At 39.0% G+C, this 18,828-nt stretch overlaps 1 protein-coding gene across 2 annotated transcripts in view; it reads right to left on the bottom strand.

The window, feature by feature from the left end:
• LOC150078514 (serine/threonine-protein kinase STK11-like) overlaps window positions 1-18,828 on the bottom strand; it is a 272,273-nt gene that overhangs the window by 155,539 nt on the left and 97,906 nt on the right. The window lies entirely within an intron of this gene.

The raw sequence follows: 18,828 nt of genomic DNA, 5'->3' as shown, positions 1-18,828 counted from the left end.
ATTGTGCAAGGCTCAAGGGGTAGAATTTTTTTCAGCCTGGACTGTACTTGTTAACAGGAGAGATTGCTTCTACAGGGATGGGATACACTTAAATAGAAAGGGTGCAAGAATATTTGCTGATGCTATCGAGGCAGTGTTAGGTGGGTCAGAAAACTGCTAGCTTGGGGGGAGACAAAGACGAATAGATTAACAGTAGCCACTGGCAGAGGTGAAAGAGATTCTTGCACTGCTTCTATTGGAATGAGCAGAAGCCTGAAAAACAAGGTGCAGGATATTTCAGAGACTGCTGGGAGTCATTGCGGTACAAGTAAACACATGGGTTGTGTTAGGATAGCTAAGAATAGAAATAGGTGCAGGAATACTTGAGTGTACACCAATGCTAGGAGTTTAGTAAATAAATTTGATGAATTTGAGTTATTGCTCAAAACATCAAAGGCAGATATTGTTGGGATATCAGAGACGTGGTGTCACACAGATATAAGGAATGCAGAACTGGAATTTGGGGGAGTACAACGTCTACAAAAAGGATAGACTGGATAGGAAGGGAGGAGGGGTTATGCTATTAGTTAAGAAATACATAAATTCCAAGGAAGTGAAGCTAGTGGACATCGCTGGACAGTGCAGTCTGGTGTGACATAAGCATTGGGAGATCAAAATTGAGAGTAGGAGTGTGCTATAGGCCTAATGACTCTGATGAGTATAACAAGAAACTGTACAGGAAAATAGAGTGGGCCAGTAAATCAGAGAGTCTTATAATGGGAGATTTTAATTTCCCAGATATTGACTGGAATTTGGGGGCTGGTCACTCACACACTAGAAAGGCTTTTGTGGATTTATTGGATGATTGTTTTCTACACCAGCATGTTCGGGAGGCAACTAGAGGGAGGAATACTCTTGATTTGATTATCAGCAGTGATTCTTCATGCATTAAGAATCTGCAGATAAAGGAACCACTAGGTGGCAGTGATCACAGTGTGCTGAAGTGGGATTTACTCAAAGAGGTAACTACCATTAGGAGTAAAGGGAAGGGTTATTGCTTTCGTAAAGGCAACTATGATGGACTGAGACAGTATTTAAATTCTATACAGTGGGACCAACTGATGATGTTACCAACAGCAAATGCAAAATGGGAAGCATTCAAAGAACTTATCTTGGAAGCTACTAGGCTTTACATACCAACTAAGAAATATTGTTCAAGGTTTAGGCCTAAATGGATGTCAGATGAACTAATGAGGCATATGGCAGAGAAGAAACATGCATGGGATATATACAAATTAACACATGACACAGAAGCCTATGATAGATACAAGTTGATCTGTAACCAAGTTACAAAGGAGGTTAGGCAGGCGAAGGCAGATTACGAGAAATCTTTGGCAAGGGATGCAAAGAAAAACAGCAAAGAGTTCTTTACTTATGTAAACTCTAGAAGGAAGGGGATGAATCAGATTGGTCCACTTGATATCGATGGGTCAACTGTTGATGATCCTGCTCAGGTAGCTAACAAACTAAATGAATATTTTGCATCGACATTCACACATGAGGAATTATTTAGCGAGGGGAAAGCCAGAGGTGTATTCAACTCTAGCAGTAAGCTAGAGAATCTTGTAATAACTGAGAGCAAAGTGGAGGAGAAATTGTTGAAGATAAACACAAGAAAGGCACCCTGGGTGGATGGGATCTATCCAGTTATATTAAAGGAGGCAGCAAAGGAAGTAAGCAAACCCTTAGCCATAATTATGAGAGCTTCCTTGGACTCAGGGGAGGTACCCATCGACCGGAGATGTGCAAATGTGACCCCAATTCACAAAGGAGGATCAAAGGCTGACACAAGTAATTATAGACCTGTGAGTTTAACTTCTGTTCCAGGAAACTTAATGGAGGCACTAGTTAAAGAAGCACTGCAGGATCATTTAGACAAGACTTCAGTTATAGCTCGGACACAGCGTGGTTTTGTTAAGGGGAAGTCTTGCCTGACCAATTTGATTGGATACTATGATGCAGTCACAAAGAAACTGGATGCAGGGAATAACTTTGATATTATATACTTGGATCTTAGAAAGGCTTTTGATACTGTTGCACACAGAAGACTGCTGCACAAATTGGAGCAGTGTGACACTGGAGGCAAATTGCTGCTATGGATAAAGAGGTGGCTGAGGGGAGAAGACAGAGAGTGGTAATCAATGGGCACTGCTCGTCGTGGACTAATGTTATTAGTGGAGTCCCTCGGGGCTCAGTGTTGGGTCCATTATTGTTTTCTGTATTTATAAATGATATTGATGATGGTATATCAAGCTTAATGTCCAAGTTTGCAGACGATACAAAGGTAGGCAGGGTTGTCAAGGACACTACTGACACTATGCTGCTGCAACAGGATCTGGAAAGGTTGAGCAGATGGGCTGAGAGGTGGCAAATGAAGTTTAACATTGACAAATGTAAAGTACTACACATGGGGAACAGCATCCCCAGAGCAACGTATCAACTCTGTGGTACTACACTGACAGTGGTAGAGAATGAAAGAGACCTGGGGGTGGTTGTGCAGGCAGATGTGGGGTTCTCTGAGCAGTGCAGACGTGCTGCAAGAGTAGCTCATGGTGTATTGTCAGTGATATATGGGAATTTTTCTGGCAGGGATAAGGAGGTGATTATTCCCTTGTATAAGGCAATGGTCAGGCCACACCTAGAGTACTGTATACAGGTCTGCAGGACTCATTTCAAGAAGGATGTAGAGCTGCTGGAACGAGTACAGAGAAGGGCAACAAGATTAGTGAATGGAACAAAGGGGTGCTCTTATGAAGAAAGGCTTAAGTTTTGCAAATTACGGTGTCTGGAGACTAGGCACCAGCGAGGTGATCTGATAGAGGTGTATAAAGCCTTGAATGGTTTGAGCATGCTCAATGCTAATGGGATTCTTCCTCTCACTCAGAATAATCACCTGAGAGGGCATAAATTCAAATTGAGGAAAGACAGATGTAGGATAGAAGTGCGGAAATTTGCCTTTAGCCAGCGGGTGGTTGGTTGGTTGGTGGAACAGACTTCCATCCCTTGTCGTGGAAGTTGATAGCCTAAATAAGTTTAAGGCTCAGCTGGACAGGTATTTTGAACGAACAGAGGAGTGAAGTGGAAGTGGTTTTTTTTTTTTTTTTTTGGCTGATGCTGCATAAGCTTGCTTTCTTGCATCAAATGCCTCTACTAATGCTAATGCTAATATGTACACCAACACAGTGAGCAAAGTAAGAACAGTAATGGGATTGATGGAGAGCTTAAAAATAACATCAGGTTTGAGGCAAGGAGGTGTTCTGTCACCACAAGCATTCATAACTGTCGTGAATGATGTGCAATATAGAGTGGTGGAACAACTTGGACAAGACCAGATGAAAGTCATGCCCTTCCCAGTTGACTTCTGTATATGGAGAGAGAGGAGAGAATGAGTGCAAAAGCAAGTTGATATATGGGCTTGCATAGTCAATGAATTTGGACTGGTTTTCAGTCAGGAAAAGAGTAAAGTAATGGCTCTTAAGAGGAGTGGTGAGCCTGACAAATACATTACAATGGTAGGGAAGAGCTAAAAATGGTTAACAACTTCAAGTATCTAGGAAGTACCATTACTAGACTGGAGTGACAGATGAAGAAATAAGTAGAAAGGCAAATGAAGTTTAACATTGACAAATGTAAAGTACTACATATGGGAAACAGTAACCCCAGAGCAACGTATCACCTCTGTGGTACTACACTGACAGTGGTAGAGAATGAAAAGGACCTGGGGGTAATTGTGTAGGCAGATATGAAGTTCTCTGAGCAGTGCAGATGGGCTGCAAGAGTAGCTCATGGTGTTTTATCAATGATATACAAGAATTTTTCTAGCAGGGATAGGGAGGTGATTATTCCCTTGTATAAGGCAATGGTCAAACCACACCTTGAGTACTGTATACAGGTCTGGAGGCCTCATTTCAAGAAGGATGTAGAGCTGCTGGAACGAGTACAGAGAAGGACAACAAGGTTAGTGAACAGAACAAAGGGTTGCTCTTACGAAGAAAGGCTTAAGTTTTGCAAATTACAGTGTCTGAGACTAGGCACCAGCGAGGTGATCTTATAGAGGTGTATAAAGCCTTGAATGGTTTGAGCATGCTCAATGCTGATGGGATTCTTTCTCTTGCTCAGAATAATCACCTGAGAGGGCATAAATTCAAATTGAGGAAAGACAGATGTAGGAAAGATGTGCGGAAATTTGCCTTTAGCCAGCAGGTAGTTGGTTGGTGGAACAGACCTCCATCCCTTGTTGTGGAAGTTGATAGCCTAAATAAATTTTAGGCTCAGCTGGACAGGTATTTCGAACGAACGGAGGGGTGAAGTGGAAGGGTTTTTTTTTTTTTTTTTACTGATGCTGCATAAGCTTGCTTTCTTGCATCATATGCCTATACTAATGCTAATAAGATACAAGCAGGTGGGAATTTCTATAGGCAGACAAGAGATCTGATTTGGAACATACCATTAAATTGTAAGAAGGCTATATATCAGACCTATTACATACAAATTGTGACATATGAATCTGAAACTTGGACTATGAGGAAAAAGAATGAAAGCAGAATGCAGGGGGCAGAAGTGAGATTTGTGAGGAGCATAGTCAGAAAGACAAGACACAATTAAATTAGGAATGAGGATTAAGTTAGGGAGAGAATTCAGGTTGAAAAACTCCAGAATAGGATTGAAAAGTCCTGTTTGAAATGGTTTGGACATGTCAAGAGGATGAATGGGAGGCATTTGCCAAGAAGAATGTTTGATTTACAATTAAGGGCTAAAAGACCAAGGGGGAGACTAAGGATGAGGTGGCAGGACATGATAAAGACTGATGTCATTAAGAGAGGAGGAAACTGGAGTGAAATCAATGAGAGAGAGAAGTACACGAACAGGGAATGGTGCAAGGGTTCATATGCCTGTGGAATAGCAGAATGATGACACATGTGATGATTAGTTAGTTAATTTTATTTAAAACAAAAAATAAAAAATAAAAATATTTAAAAAATAAGTGGAATGGAGACACAATAGAACCAGTTGCCCTGGGCACTTGCCCTGAAACTACCCACCATCGGCGAAGGTAAAGAAAGCCTGCACGAGAAGCACGGAAAATTTCGATGAAATTTACTAGTAAAAGTCCTTTGCCATAACGCCATTTGTATCGTTGCTCGCTCAGTAAACATACAGTGGGTGTTATCGGTCAGGAGTAGAAATTGAATCCCATGGGAGCTTGAAACCCTCTGGAGGTGTAGGGGGTAACCTGACCTTTTTTCTTTAGAATCATTGGTGGACTAGTGGATAAATTGTTTATTAAAAAAAAAAAAACAGCAAAGGAAGCCCACACAAGAAGCACGGCAAACTTCAAAAATGTTTACCCGTGAAACTACGTTATGAACAATTTTTACGATGCCAGAACTTCCAATATGACTCTGTTCGTGATTCAATTAGTGATTCTAAAGAAAAAAGGTCAGGTTAACCCCCTCCACTTCGGGAGGTTTTCAAGCTCCCACGGGATTCAACTTCTTCTCCAGACCGATAACACCCACTGTCTGTTAACTGAGCGAGCAACAATACAAATGCCGTTACGGCAAAGTACTTTTACTGGTAAATTTCATTGAACTTTTGCATGCTTCTCGTGCAGGCTTTCTTTACCTTAGCCCTACCCATCTTCTAAGGAGAAACGATTAAGTCTCAAAAAGACTGTCAGAACAATGCTCTGAGTTTAGTAAATTCACCTTTTTTCCGTAATGATATTTGGATATAATATTAGTAATTTTGGTATAAATGTCATCTGTAATGTGAATATAAGTTCAAGCCCTACCTGATCAAAAGTTACATGCTGTCACAAGGTGGATCAAGAATGGATGTACCCAACAGAAAAACTGAATGCAGAAATGCATATAATTCTTAAATTATTTCAATTCTTGCAATGAAACAAAACCCTGCAATCTTTACTACTTTTTCTTTTTCATTTGAGACATTTTTTTTTTTTTTTTAAATTTCAGAGTTAAAAATGATAAGGCTAACATGATAAAAAGATTAAAATGACTGCTCATTACATGGTTTGAGTTTCTATATACAGCCTCGGACTTGCAGGGCCCAAGACAAAAACATGGTTACAGCAGATATATTTTCTAGTAAGTAGTTAATCCCATTCCAAGCACTAAATTCAATTGCAATGAAGAACAGTTTGATTTAAAATGAGCAAGAATTTCACACTGAATTTCAGGAAGAGCTAAGAGCCATGGCAGAACAATAAATAACTAATTCCAAAATAATGATATATTAAGTTATAACTTAAAACTTTCTAAAACTGGAAAGTATAAAAAAAAAAATGAATAATTGATATTCTAATTTAATTACTTATAAATATACCTTGCTTTTTCAATAAATTTTGCATGAAGCATGCAAAATTAGCTATAATTATAGCCAATATAGCCCAATTCACTAGCAACATCATTTTCAATCAACAGAACAGTCAAGTCGTTAACCCACTCTTGAAATTTGTTGACTGCATGTTAAGTTTTTATAAGTTTTAGTATTTTTTTCAACTTATTCTTACTATTTTGTGTACATTTTCATGGTCAGATTTCCATCTGGTAAATTGCATTTGTGAAATTTTTTTGTCGACTGGAGCATGGAGCTCAGGTGCCTTGCATGCTTTGCTTTAAGGATTGTTTCTGGTTCTGTGAATCAAAATTTAATGATGGTGGTAGAGCACAAGATCCTCTGAACCCCAAAATAATGAAAATTTGCCATTTGAAGTTGATGACCACTAGTTTCATAGTAGCCAGCAGTAGGGGCAATCATCAGCCTCACAAACACTAGAAAACATTGAGACAGTGCAAATACACTGTGCAGTCAAAACATTATGACCCTCTTCCCCTGTGCTTTAGGAATCAATCATTCTTCCCCACTTGGTGGCACAGGTATCGCAGTGAGAACCAGAAAATGTGATACTGCAGGTTTGTAGTATGCAGTTCACTTGAAATACTTGATCAATATTGAGAAGTGACATGATCTAACAGACTTCAAAAAAAAGGTATGACTCTCAGGCTAGTTGAAGGGTTGCAGTATTATGGATACTAGGAATCTTTTGAGATGTTCATAGTTTGCTGTAGTTAGGCTGTTTGAAGAGTGGATGGACAATGGCCAGAGCAGCAGATGTAGGAGCCCACACCTTATCAATAATAGTCATGGTGGATGTAGGCTGTCTGCCTTGTGTGAGTTGACAGACAAAAAATTGCGGATGGACTTTAATGAGGGGATGACTAGAGGTGTTTCCAAGAACATGATCCAATGAGTCCTCTTCTGTACAGGGCTTCAGAGTGGGTGTCCAATCAAGGTACACATGCTTACAGCCAGCCATCACTGGTGAAGGAAAAAGTTTCCTTTTGTGATGAATTGCATTTTTTGCTAAGGTAGATGGAGGGCACAGCAGAGAGGAATCACTCCAATCTCCTGGTCCAACAGAAACAGGCATGTGACAGCAATGTTTTGGTATGGCAGATGCTCTCATGAGAATCTTTTGAAATCCTCACCCACATTCTGAATGCTAAAAATTACCTATTCATTGTGGCTTATCAGGTACAAATGGTGACTGTCTTCCCAGATGGCAGAGGTGTGTTCCCACAAGATAATGCACCTTGCCGGTAGTACTGTTTAAGAGTGGATCATAGTTCACTGAACATGAAAATTACTTCCAGGTGCTACCTTGGCCACTGAATTCACTGGATATGAATCCCATAGAAGAATTCTGGGTTTACATAGATCAACAGACATAGCATCCGGGAATGGTAATATAGAGCTACGTTTATCTAATGATATGGGTCAAAGTAATGCTTGCACTCACCTCAAGAATTCATAAATTCTAAGAGTGTAGTGAGAAATTACCGACCAGTGGTTCTAACTTCAGCAGTAGGGCAAGGAGGCAATGATCAAGGGTGGAATTCAGGATCATTTAGATAGAAATGGAATTCTGAAGGATATCATGTTTAACAAATCTGGTTAGCTATTTTGACAGGGTCACTCATGAGCTGGATTTAGGAAATAATTTCAAAATTGTTTATTTAGATTTCAGCAAAGAATGACTCAGACCCACATGAATGGTTATTTTATAAGCTGGAACAGGTTGGAATCATAGGGAAAATCCTTAGATGGATAGCATGATGGCTTCAGGGCAAGAGGCAGAGGGTTGTGATAAATGAATCAGTATTGGGACCACTGTTGTTTTTGATTTTCTTAAGTGACATCGATGAAGGGATAGAGGGGGGTGATACCTAAATTTGCAGATGAGATAAAGACTGGTAGAGTAGTTATGATTACTGCAAAGCAGAGCTTCTTAAGAGCAACCTAGATAAACTTCAGGGATAGTAAGAAAAGTAGCACTGATTTTTAATCCAGCAAAGTTCAAGGTCTTACACCTGGGGAACAGTAACTCCAAAATAACTTATACACTTGGTGGAGTTGAACTAAGGCCATTAGTGGAAGAAAGGGACTTGGGAGTTATGATACGGTCAGACATGAAGTTCTCCGAGCATTGTAGACAGGTTCCAAGGGAGGTCCATGGTGTCCTATTGATGAGTTATCTAACATTTGCTAGTATAGATAAGGACGTCATTATCCCATTATACAAGGCTATTGTTAGACCACACTTGGAATACTGTGTTCAAGTATAGAGACTGGACCTAAAAAAGACATCAAGATTCTTGAAAGGATCCAAAGATGGGTAACTCGCCTGGTGAGTTTGGCAAAAGGGCATCCATATGAGGAAACTTGCGCAGCTTGGAGGAAACTTGATTGACGTGTTTAAGGCTCTGAGAGGCAAAAGTGAAGTGAATGAGGAACAAAATTTTCAGAGTTATAAATGATTCTAGAACCAGGGGCCATAAATTCAAGTTACAGGAGATGTTTAGACTGGGTTGCAGAAAGTTTTATTTTAACTGAGAAGTTATAAATTACTGGAATAAGTTACCTACATTGGTGGTAGAAGCTGACAATTTGGGGAAATTCAAAAGTCAGCTCCTACAGGAGGAGGGAAAGCATAAGTTGTCTATTTCCTTTCATTTTATTTTATTTTTTTATTATTATTATTATTTTCCTCTTTTTTTTTCCTTTTTGTTTTTTGGCTGGTGCAGTATAAGCCTTAAGCTTCCTTGGACCATATGGACATTACTAATACTAATTCTTGTTTGGTGCCGCAACAGCTGAAGGTAGATGATGTAAAGATGATGTTGGCAAGATATTTTTGAGGATAGCAACATTTCAAATGAGTGGGATAATAAAGATAGGGAAACAAGCCTAAATAACTTTAAAAGGTGTGTCAGCATACTATAGCAGAATACTTAGTCTTAACTGTGTCTAAAGTAATGTCAGGAGTGCTGCCAAGAAAATGGCTGATTTTGAATTCCTGGTTAGGAAAACTAATGCTAACACAATAGGGCTAACAGAAAAGTGGTGCCACCCAGAAATTGGTGATGACAAGTTCCAGTATGGTATGTATAATGTATTTAGGAAAAATAGGGAAGATAGAAAGGGTGGAGGGGTCATGCTTCTTATCAAAAGCAGCCTGAATGCGAAAAGAGCTTTTGCTGAGTCTGAAGTTACGTCTGCCAGCACAGAACCTGTGTGGTGTGAGTTAGTCGGAAGCAAAGGAAATGAGGGTGGGAGTAATATACAGGCCAGAAGATTGTGAAGAGTGTGATGAGAGTCGCTACATGCAGATGGAATAGGCAAACAAGAGGAAGAAAGATGATAGAGTAGTTAGAGCAGTGGTTTTCAACCAGGGTGCAGCGGCACCTTAGGGTGCTGCAACAACGTTCCAGGGGTGCCACATAATTTGGGTTTAAGTTACTTAAACTTATTATTTTTTTAACTGATATGTTTATTTCATTATAAAATGGTGTACAGTATCTTTTTAATTTTGTGGTGATCTATAATTGATGTTTACTTAGTACCTCTATATAAAGAATACAATTATTATATACTGTATATTATATAATTTGTATTATGAAATGTAATTTTTATAATTATATTATTGTAATAACACTCATATAACATATATTTTTTAATATTATATATATATATATATATATATATATATATCTTCTTCTTCTTCAAGAGGAGTGTTTCCATTTACAATGGGTTTCCTCAGCCTACAAGTTATTTCTTGTTAGGAATTTTTTCCCGCCATAAAGTGCGTTTCAAGGTGTCTTGATCGGTTAAGCCTCGGGCTGTCATGCACTCCCGTACTCCATCCATCCATATCCTCCTAGGTCTTCCTCTTCTCCTTCTTCCAGGAGGTATCCATTCCAGGATAGCCTTTGGATATCTGTTTTCTTGCATCCGTTTTACATGTCCATACCATGTTAGACGCTTTTCTTTGATGGTGTCAATAATAGTCTTTTTCACTTCCATTTTTTCCCTTATGTCTTCATTCCACTTTCTGTCTCTTCTAGAAGTTCCTGCTGAGCGTCTCCAAAAATCCATTTCTGTGGAGAGCAATTTGTTTTCCGCTCGCCTATTCAATGTCCAGGTTTCTGCTCCATACAATAGAAGACTTTGTACAATCTTTTGAAATATAAGTTTCTTTGTTTTATTTAGGATAATTTTGCTCCACAGAACAGAGTTTAACATGCCGATAGCCTTTCTGCTTGATCTCTGCTTGGGATGATCCATCACTTTGTAAGATTGATCCCAAATATTTGAATTTATCGACTTGTTTGATTTTAAAACCTGCAATATTTAGAACGTGTCCTGGCCCTGAAGACAACATTTCAGTCTTGCTAAAATTAAATTTATATTTAAGTTTATATATATATATATATATATATATATATATATAAACTTAATTTTAGTTATATTATTAATTATGTTATTAATTTTAATAATATATATATATATATATATATATATATATATATATATATATATATATATATATATATATATATATACATACGGAGAGAGAGAGAGAGAGAGCTGGATCTAACAGACAAAGAGAGAGCAAAGAGAGTTGGAAAATTGAGTAGATTGAATAAGAGTGCCACAAAATAAAATAAATTACTTATGGGTGTCGCAAAATAAAATAAATTACTTAGGGGTGCTGTTATTAAAAAAAAGGTTGAAAACCACTGAGTTAGAGGAAAGGGCATGTGTTTTAATTTCAAAAGTGGGGACATTGACAGTTTAAGGTGCCATATGGCATCTATTAATTGGGCCGATTGTAGAGAAAGTGGGCGAATAACGAATTATGGAATACCTTTAAAGCAAAAATTACTGAAGCCATAAATGCATACATACCATTAAGAAAATATTAAACGAGGAAAATGGGAAAATGGATGAATATGGAGCTGGCTGATCAAATACAGCAAAAAGAGATAGCATGGGATAGTAACAGAGCGATGAAAAGTACTCAAGTCTACAACAGCTATAAGTTGATTTGAAACAGTACCACAGACAAGGTTAGCATTAGCAGAGGCATTTGATGCAAGAAAGCAAGCTTATGCAGCATCAGCCAAAAAAAAAAAATAAATAAATAAAAAATAACCACTTCCATTTCACCCCTCTGTTCGTTCGAAATACCTGTCCAGCTGAGCCTTAAACTTATTTAGGCTATCAACTTCCACGACAAGGGATGGAAGTCTATTCCACCAACCAACCACCAGCTGGCTAAAGGCAAATTTCCTCACGTCTATCCTACATCTGTCTTTTCTCAATTTCAATTTATGCCCTCTCAGGTGATTATTCTGAGCAAGAGGAAGAATCCCATCGGCATTGAGCATGCTCAAACCATTCAAAGCTTTATACACCTCTATCAGATCACCTCACCGGTGCCTAGTCTCCAGACACTGTAATTTGCAAAACTTAAGCCTTTCTTCGTAAAAGCACCCCTTTGTTCCATTCACTAATCTTGTTGCCCTTCTCTGTACTCGTTCCAGCATCTCTACATCCTTCTTGAAATGAGGCCTCCAGACCTGCATACAGTACTCTAGGTGTGGTCGGACCATTGCCTTATACAAGGGAATAATCACCTCCTTATCCCAGCTAGAAAAATTCCTATATATCAACGACAATACACCATGAGCTACTCTTGCAGCCCGTCTGCACTGCTCAGAAAACTTCACATCTGCTTGCACAACCACCCCCAGGTCCCTTTCATTCTCTACCACTGTCAGTGTAGTACCACAGAGTTGATACGTTGCTCTGGGGTTGCCGTTTCCCGTATGTAGTACTTTACATTTGTGAATGTTAAACTTCATTTGTCACCTCTCAGCCCATCTGCTCAACCTTTCCAGATTCTGTTGTAGTACCATAGTGTCAGTAGTGTCCTTGACAACCCTGCCAACCATCACATCGTCTGCAAACTTGGACATTAAGCTTGATATACCATCATCAATATCATTTATAAATACAGAAAACAATGATGGACCCAACATTGAACCCTGAGGGACTCCACTAATAACATTAGTCCACGATGATCAGTGTCCATTGATTACCACTCTCTGTCTTCTCCCCCTCAACCACCCCTTTATCCATAGCAGCAATTTGCCTCCAATGCCACACTGCTCCCATTTGTGCAGCAGTCTTCCATGTGCAACAGTATCAAAAGTCTTTCTAAGATCCAAGTATATAATATCAAAGTCATTCCCTGCATCCAGTTCTTTTGTGACTGCATCATAGTATCCAATCAAATTGGTCAGGCAAGACTTCCCCTTAACAAAACCATGCTGTGTCTAAGCTATAACTGAAGTCTTGTCTAGATGATCCTGCAGTGCTTCTTTAACCAGTGCCTCCATTAATTTTCCAGGAACAGAAGTTAAACTAACAGGTCTATAATTACTTGTGTCGCCCTTTGATCCTCCTTTGTGAATTGGGGTCACATTTGCAGTCCATGGGTACTTCACCCGAGTCCAAGGAAGTTCTCATAATTATGGCTAAGGGTTTGCTTACTTCCTTTGCTGCCTCCTTTAATATAACTGGATAGATCCCATCCACCCCAGGTGCCTTTCTTGTATTTATCTTCAACAATTTCTCCTCCACTTTACTCTCAGTTATTACAAGATTCTCTAGCTTACTGCCAGAGTTGTATACACCTCTGGCATTCCCCTCGCTGAATAACTCCTCATGTGTGAATGTCGATGCAAAATATTCATTCAGTTTGTTAGCTACCTGAGCAGGATCATCAACAGTTGACCCATCGATATCAAGTGGACCAATCTGATTCATCCCCTTCCTTCTAGAGTTTACATAAGTAAAGAACTCTTTGCTGTTTTTCTTTGCATCCCTTGCCAAAGATTTCTCGTAATCTGCTTTCGCCTGCCTAACCTCCTTTGTAACTTGGTTACAGATCAACTTGTATCTATCATAGGCTTCTGTGTCACGTGTTAATTTGTATGTATCCCATGCATTTTTCTTCTCTGCCATATGTCTCATTAGTTCATCTGACATCCACTTAGGCCTAAACCTTGAACAATATTTCTTAGTTGGTATGTAAAGCCTAGTAGCTTCCAAGATAAATTCTTTGAATGCTTCCCATTTTGAATTTGCTCTGATAACATCATTAGTTGGTCCCACTGTATAGAATTTAAATACTGTCTCAAGCCATCGTAGTTGCCTTTACGAAAGCAATAACCCTTCCCTTTACCCCTAATGGTAGTTACCTCTTTGAGTAAATCCCACTTCAGCACACTGTGATCACTGCCACCTAGTGGTTCATTTACCTGCAGATTCTTAATGCATGAAGAATCACTACTGATAATCAGATCAAGAGTATTACTCCCTCTAGTTGCCTTCCGAACATGCTGATTTAGAAAACAATCATCCAATAAATCCACAAAAGATTTGCTAGTGTGTGAGTGACCAGCCCCCAAATTCCAGTCAATATCTGGGAAATTAAAATCCCCCATTATAAGACTCTGATTTACTGGCCCACTCTATTTCCCCGTACAGTTTCTTATTATACTGATCAGAGTCATTAGGCCTATAGCACACTCCTACTCTCAATTTTGATCTCCCAATGCTTATGTCACACCAAACTAATTCGACACTGCACTGTCCAGCAATGTCGACTGGCTTCACTTCCTTGGATTTTATGTATTTCTTAACTAATAGCATAACCCTTCCTCCCTTCCTACCCTGTCTATCCTTTCTGTAGACATTGTACTCCCCAAATTCCAGTTCTGCATTCCTTATATCTGTGTGACACCACGTCCCTGAAATCCCTACAATATCTGCCTTTGATGTTTTGAGCAATACCTCAAATTCATCAAATTTAATTACTAAACTCCTAGCATTGGTGTACAGACAAGTATACATGCACCTGTTCTTTTTCTTAGCTAACCTAACACAACCTATGTGTTTATTTGTACCCCAATGATTCCCAGCAGTCTCTGAAATATCCTGCATCTTATTTTCCAGGCTGTGGCTCATTCCAATAGAAGCAGTGCAAGGATCACTTTCACCTCTGCCAGTGGCTACTGTTCATCTATTAGTCCTTGTATCCCCCCCAATCTAGCAGTTTTCCGACCCACCTAACACTGCCTCGATAGCATCAGCAAACATTCTTGCACCCTTTCTATTTAAGTGTATCCCATCCCTGTAGAAGCAGTCTCTCCTGTTAACAAGTACAGACCAGGCTGAAAAAATTCTACCCCTTGAGCCTTGCACAATCCTTCCAGGGCCAAATTGATCGACAGGGCTGTCATCATATACTCCCTCCTATCTTGTCTGGGCAGAACTCCAGACACTTTCAAATTCAACCCTAATTCACGGCTTTTTTTCAACAGTGACCTGTACTTGTTAAGTAATTCCTCCAGTCTCCTACTCTTAATATCATTAGTGCCAACGTGTACAACTATATCACCTTTTGTGCCCTTAAAAGATGATATTTGCTCTACAACGTCATCAACCTTTGCCCCTGGCAGACATACCCTGGTCCTGTTCCACCTATCCTTTTTACAAAGCATGTTTCCCGTTTCCCTGACAATAGAGTCACCAAAAACTACTAGTTCCTTTGGGACCAGCGCATTCTGCCTTGGGGGCTGCCGATGTGTTGCATGATGACCAAGTGCAAGCTCTGGCATTGGTGTGGGCAGCTCAGAGCTTGATGGGCCCCTCACTTTTAATCCTTTGAGGGCATTCACCCTGTCCTTCAAGCTCTCATATAGGCCCATAACAATGCTGAGTTGTCGCCTGATTTCCTTACACTCCTTGCATCGCGCACACACAAAGACATCCCCCATGGCAGTATCATGTCCCGTACCTGACTGTCCACAAACATCAAGCAAGTAGTGCATTTTAATAGGCTGTGATTCAGAGGGCAACTGCCCCCCCTCAGTTCTTCCCTGAGCCACAGCACTCCCATTAGCTTGAGCCTTTTGCTTTGCTGCTCTGGTCAGAGTCATGATTTCGATTTAATTTCAATAAAATTTCAATTTCAGTACAAAATTAAAAACTCTAAACTTATATCTCAACACAGTTATAACGCTATATTTATGTTTCAGTATCGAGTGTTATCTACGAAATCCCTTTATATAACTTCTGTATCAAGTTAAGTATTAATTATTTATTTTTTACTAATTATTTATGTTACGTAACCCAAGTCGTTATATGTATAGTGAAAAGTACAATTTAATTGACAATGAAGTTCAACAAGATTAATTATCTGATTAATTTACAATATTATGTACTATACTATACTATATTAAGCTTATGCTATCTCGTTCGAGATATTTTGTATCGCGTTACAATGGCGGCTATTTACGAACAGTAAACACATGGATTTGATACCTTTTCCGATACTAAGTAATACCTACAAAATCTCTATCTAAGTTACTTTAATCTAAGTATCGTAAATAAGAATATAAAACTACTCCAGAAAATAAGTTAATATACCAATTTAAGCTAATAAAACAGAAAATAAATCAGAAAAATCTTCTCTTTCCAGGAGTGGCAAAAATGTACGTTCGCACAGGCTACTCTCATTCTCGTCTTAGGTTAGAGTGGCTAAGGCTGCATATGATTTGTTTGTTTGTTTGTTTCGGGATTTATTGGGCGCATCGGCAACTATGACCATAGTGCGCCGGCTGCATATGACAAAGCAAAGAATGGGGACAGGGAATTTTTAGTGTATGGGAATACAGGGAAGAAAAAGTGAACCACATCATATACTTGTGCAGTGGATGTGGGAAAGTCTTGGAAAAGCCAGACAATGTTGCAGATAAATTGAACAGGTACTTTGCATCTGTCTTTACTGAAGAAAGACTCTTCATGCTGAGACTTATAAAATTAGTGATTTTGAAAGTACAGATGACTGTTCATTAGAAAAACCTTTGAGCATAAAGGCGATTAATGCTCCTGGAGTTAGCATTACCATTAGTAGAGGTATATGATGTAAGAAAGCAAACTTATACAGCATTATCATCATCTAGTAATTCAGTCTTGTGACTAGTTAGTCTCTCTCTCTCTCTCTCCTGTGCCACTTGTTTAAGTTGTTCAAGATCTCGAAGTCTTGCTTCATCCAGTAACGTCCCAATGAAGGTATTTTGTTGTCTTCCACTAGGACGTTTTCCCTCTATAATCCCCTCCATGGCATCCAGGAGCAAACCATCATGTTGAATCACGTATCCCATCCATTTGAGTCTGATTGATTTAATTCTATCCAGTAATTTTCTTCGTTCTTGGACACATGTTAATACTTCTTCATTTGACACTTTTTCTGTCCATTTGATTTTTCCATCTTGCGCCAGCACCACATCTCGAAGGAGTCGAGTCTCTTTTTGTAGCATCAGCCAATTTCAAATTCTTAAAGGCCTTGAATTTATTTAAGCTGTCAACTTCCACGATGACAGATGGAAGCCCATTCCAGCAATCAACCACCCATTGGCCAAAGGAAAATTCTGCACATCTACTCTACAACTGTCTTTCCTCAAGTTGAATTTATGCCCCTTCAGGCGAGTACTCTGAGCAAGAGGAGTTGATGACATATACTCAGTAATTTTGTGAGAGGTTGCCAGGGAGTGTAATGAACCACTGAAGTTAATTATGAAGGCATCTATGGACTCTGGGATATGCCTTTGGATTGGAGAAGTGCCAATATATCACCAAATACATAAAGGCAATTCTAAGATCAAAGTCAGTAAGTACAGACCAGTTAGTCTGACTATAGGGATAGGGAAAATCTTAAAGGCACTGATTAAGAGTGCAATCCAGGGACATTTAGATATATGTGGCATTCTGAATTACACATAACATGATTTTGTTAAGGGAAAATCATATTTAACTAACTTAGTAGGCTATTTTGACACATTGACTCATGGGCTGGACATAGGAACAATTTCAACATAATTTATTTGGATTTTTAGGACTGAATCTAGACATTTGACTCAGTCACTCATGAGAGGTTACTGTATAAGCTGGAACATTTTGGAATTACTGTAAAAATTCTAAGATGGGTTGCTAGGTAGCTGCAGGGCAGAAGGCAGAGGGTTGTGATTAATGGATATTCTTCAGATTGGCCTTGAAAGTCAGAAGTAGGATTCCCTAAGAATCAAGTTCTAAGACTAGTGTTGTTCTGATTTTCATGAACAACATTGACTATGAGTAGAAGGCTTGGTGTCAAAATTTGCAGATGTAAAGATTGATAGAGTAGTTAATGATCAGTGCCAAGCAGCACTCCTTCAAAATGACTTGAACAGACTGCAAGAATGGTCAGAAAAGTGGCAGTTAAGTTTTAATGCAGCAAAATGCAAGGTCTTACACTTTGGGGAATAGCAACCTCAAAATAAATCACACACTTGGTCGGATTCAATTAAAAACAGTAGAGGAAGAAGGGGATCTGGGAGTTATAGTTATAATAGATATGAAGTTTTCTGAGCAATCACACAGCCAGGAAAGTCCGTGGTGTTCTATCAATGATTTATCAAACATTATCCTATAGAGATAGGGAGGTCATAGTCCCACTGTAAACAGACCTCATTTAGCATTTAGCATTAGCAGAGGCATATGATGCAAGAAAGCAAGCTTATTCAGCATCAGCCAAAAAAAAAAAAAAAAAAAAAAAACCACTCCCATTTCACCCCTCCGTTCGTTCGAAATACCTGTCCAGTTGAGCTTTAAATTTGTTTAGGCTATCAACTTCAACAACAAGTGATGGAAGTCGGTTCCACCAACCAACCACCCGCTGGCCATTTGAAAAAAAGACATTGAGCTTATTGAAAGGGTCCAAAGATGGATAACTTGAATGGTGAGATCGGCAAAAGGGCAACTGTATGAGGAAAGACTCTCGTTGTGGGCTAAAGAACTCTAAAGAACTGACCTGATTGAGGTTTATAAGGCTTTGAGAGAAGTTAATAAAATTAATGAAAGCAGAATTTTTACTGTTATAAAGAATTTTACAATTATGGGATAAACATTCAAATTACAGGTGAAGAGGTTTCGACTATATTGTAAAAAATGTTTTCATTTAGCCAGAAAGTCATTGATTGCTGAAACAGGTTAACTTTGCAGGTAGTTGAGGCTAACAGCTTGAATAAATTCAAAGATCAACTGGATAGTTACCTATCCGAAGAGGAAAGCAAATAATTAGTATTTTCTGATCTACTTTTTTTTTTTTTTTGGCCAGTACACCAAAAGGCTGTGGCTTCCTTGCATTGTATGGCTATTATTATTACCATATGGATGGTGAGATCGGCAAAAGGGCAACTGTATGAGGAAAGACTCTCGTTGTGGGCTAAAAAACTCTAAAGAACTGACCTGATTGAGGTTTATAAGGCTTTGAGAGAAGTTAATAAAATTAATGAAAGCAGAATTTTTACT

This window comes from Mastigoproctus giganteus, chromosome 11 (assembly GCF_048544385.1).
Source record: "Mastigoproctus giganteus isolate SK-2022 chromosome 11, ASM4854438v1, whole genome shotgun sequence".
NCBI lineage: Eukaryota > Metazoa > Arthropoda > Arachnida > Uropygi > Thelyphonidae > Mastigoproctus > Mastigoproctus giganteus.
This window is presented reverse-complemented; position numbering and strand designations above follow the sequence as displayed.